Source organism: Alligator sinensis, unplaced genomic scaffold (genome assembly GCF_000455745.1).
Source record: "Alligator sinensis unplaced genomic scaffold, ASM45574v1 scaffold1136_1, whole genome shotgun sequence".
NCBI classification, from domain to species: Eukaryota; Metazoa; Chordata; order Crocodylia; family Alligatoridae; genus Alligator; species Alligator sinensis.
In genome coordinates this window covers 151,500-155,102 of record NW_005843159.1, presented here as the reverse complement: position 1 = coordinate 155,102, position 3,603 = coordinate 151,500, and the positions used below count along the sequence as shown (strand labels likewise).

Below are 3,603 nucleotides of genomic sequence, written 5' to 3'. Positions count from 1 at the left end.
GTCTAGAACTTGTAAATGGGAAAAACATGTTGGCTACATTTCTCCTTTTCCTTATACAGCCATGGGGTAGGGAATGTACAACTACCTTGGCAGGCTTTGAATGGACAACAGGAGACCCTGTCAGAATTGCACCCCTAGGGTCAGTGTAGCTTAGATTCCATTGCATAAGGAACAACTGTATCTCAACAGAAACAGGCAAGAGGGAAGAGTGGGTAATGCTTACATTTCAAAGAAATAGACATGGGAAGCCTTGTCTGCTGGCTATCCAAATCACTGTTCCTCCATTCTTTATCATTGGTCTGGGTTGGTGATTGATAATATGTTGATTGATTCTATATACTCTTTATATTTGAAGTGAAAACAAAACAGTTAGGGGTGATGTATTTGATCAAATTCTAAGAACATAGCATGTCATTCTTATCTCTTTGGAGACCCTACCCTTTCTGTTCTTCTGTTTCCACTCTAACTGTGTGACAGGGATTATGTTCAAAGCACACACAAATCTTCCCTTCTACAATCTCCCTCTCCATTTCTCCCCATTAAAAAAAAGTGTGTGTGGGGGGGAGGAGAACACACATGCACACACACCACTAAGAAAGTCTTAAGGTAACAGTGTTGGTGAATTGGAACAGATTTTAAAGTGTTTTGGCTTACAACTCACTCACAGTTCTCTTCCAACCCTCCCCGCATCACCCTCCCCCAAGTAAAAGACTATAACATCCTTTTTGTTAGTTGTCTGCTCCAAAAGTCTGAGATAAAACATGCTGACTCCAGTGGGCTTTGGGTCAAGCCCTAAGTGTGACCCTTGGAAAATATTCTGCAGCCCTGCCGTGCTCAAGCATTCAAAAATCATGGATGAAGCCCAAAAGAAAAATCATAAAATTGATTAAAAAATCAAAGGGTTTTTAAAAATAAGGTGTGCATTCCCTTATCTTCAGGTTGTCTAGCTTTTCTGAAATGCTTAGGTCACATTTTCATGCTTCTTTATTCTGTAACCAGTCTAGAAATAGCCTGGTTGCAGACAGATAGACACTTTGTTTTAAATGAACAATACTAAATAACACAAGACTTGCAATGAGATCATAGGGGTTAGAAATACTGATTTGCCCACTGCATTTGAAAATGCATGCTCAGTTTCTGGGTGAAAGGGTGGCCGGTGAAGTTCACCATTCCTTCCCATCAATGCTTCATCATTTTCAGGTGCAGAGCCTTGTATAATCTTCCTGGCCTGAAATTCAGAACAAGAGCAGCCATAGGCAGAAACTCAGAACTCCAGTCTATTCCATGAAAAATCAGTGGAGCCTATATGCATCTGCAAGTTGCCAGTGGGTCAGTGTTTTTAAGTAATTTTGAGAGCACATTGTATTGAACGCAACATAATGTCAGATCACTTGGGCAAAATGATCAACATCAATAGTAGTAAATGGACTATGTCATGATTGTTAAATGCTAAGTGTCATAAACCTGTCCACTGGGAATCCCCAGAGTACCAAGTCTCCCCCAGGGAGTAGCCCTGAGGGAGCTCCCTATCCTAACACTTCATATCCTCTGCCCTTAACCTGGAGTCTGCAGAAACAGTGAAAGAAGCCCCAACTCCATTTCTGAGTTTTGGAAGAAGAAATTATAGGTTTCCTCTCTCTGTAGAGAGGGTCAGCCTGAATACCACTTACCCAGAAGCCACCCCTTACACAGGCAACCAGTAAAGAGACAAATAACAAAAGGTTTTATTAAGAAAACAGAACAATCATAAGAAACCATAACCATATGTTGAAATACAGGCAGAGATGTAAGAGTAAACAAGCACACAAAAATACCAAAACACTGACCTGTTCTTACTCTACAGCTTAAACCCAAAGATGCAGTTCTTAGCCAGTTTCAAGGGTCTAAATGAAGCTTCTGGTTCTTCCATCATGGTTTTCTTCATTCCCCTGCTTGCATAGTTTACCCAGTCTGGTTGGTGGGGGCTCAGCCTCTCTCCCTTGTATCTGGGAAGACTGAAGACAGCAGCCATGCTCTTTAGATTTCATAGACATTAGGGCTGGAAGGGACCTCAGAAGATCATCAAGTCCAGCCCCCACCCGAAGGGCAGGAAGTCAGCTGGGGTCATAGGATTCCAACAAGATAAGCATCCAATTTAATCTTGAATGTGTTCAATGTAGGTGCTTGAACCACCTCCGATGGCAGGCTATTCCAGACCTCGGGAGCTCGGACAGTAAAGAAATTCTTCCTCATGTCCAGCCTGAAATGGTCTTGCAGTAGTTTATAACCATTTGAACTCGTCATCCCTTGGGGCACTCTGGTGAACAAACGTTCCCCTGGATACCGATGCTCACCCCTGATAACTTTATAGATGGCCATCAGATCACCCCTGAGCTTGTGCTTTTCCAGGCTGAAGAGCCTCATAGATCTCAGCCTGTCATCATAAGGTCTGTTTTCCTGACCTCTGATTATGCACATGGCTCTTCTCTGGACTCTCTGAAGCTTCTCCACATCCTTTTTGAATTGAGAGGCCCAAAACTGGACGCAGTACTCCAACTGCGGCCTCACCAAGGCCGAGTACAAGGGGAGAATGATGTCCCAGGATTTGCTTGAGAAGCATCTATGGGCCGAGTCTATAAGGATGCTGCAGGTTTTTCCTCCCAAGGTGGAGAACCTTGCATTTTTGAGTGTTAAACACCATCAGGCTTTCATCCGCCCATTTTCTGAGCCTGTCCAGGTCAGCCTGGATCGCCCTCCTGTCTTCAGGTGTGGATGTTTTGCCCAAAGTTTGATGTCATCAGCAAACTTGGCCAGTACGCTTCTGACTCCAATGTTTGCATCATTAATGAAGATGTTGAACAATATGGGTCCAAGGATAGAGCCTTGGGGGACCCCACTGGTCACAGGGCACCATGACAATTGACTTCCGTCAATTACCACCCTCTGGGTCCAACCACAGAGCCAATTTCCCAGCCAGATCGTGGTGGACTCAAGGCCACAATTGGCCAGTTTCACCAAGAGATGATCATGGGATACCAGATTGAAGGCTTTTTTGAATTCAAAATATATGACATCAATCTCTTCTCCCTTGTCCAGGTGATAGGTCACCTGGTCATAAAAGGAAATGAGATTGGTCAAGCAAGACCTTCCCGCAACATACCCATGCTGGCTATCCCTCAGGATATTGGCGTCAGCCAGTCCATTAAGGATGGCCTCTTTAATAAACTTTTCTAAGATCTTCCACGGGACAGAAGTCAGGCTGCTGGGCCTATAGTTTGCCATATCCACTTTCCTCCCTTTCTTGAAGATAGGCACCACATTGGCCTTCTTCCAGTCTTTGGGCACTACACCAGAGCGCCAGGAGTTCTCAAAGATCTGTGCCAGAGTCCGGGCTATGATGCTTACCAGCTCCTTGACTACCCTGGGGTGTAGATTGTCAGGGCCAGCTGACTTGAAGGTATCCGGCCTGTCAAGGTGTTCCTTCACAAGGTCAGCATTGATGGAGGACAAGGGATCTCCCTCTCCCAGACCTCCCTGTCCCGTAGTGGGCATGGGCATCCCATGGGACTGATGAAAGACCAACGCAAAGTACCCATTTAATAGGTTGGCTTTTTCCTGGGCATC

At 44.8% G+C, this 3,603-nt stretch overlaps 1 long non-coding RNA gene across 1 annotated transcript in view; it reads right to left on the bottom strand.

The window, feature by feature from the left end:
- Positions 1-296: 296 nt before the first annotated feature.
- Positions 297-3,603, bottom strand: part of LOC102384156 — a 15,715-nt gene continuing 12,408 nt past the window's right edge. Inside the window, exon 4 of the long non-coding RNA XR_325362.1 lies at positions 297-341. This is a non-coding gene — a long non-coding RNA (uncharacterized LOC102384156). The remainder of the gene's footprint in view (positions 342-3,603) is intronic.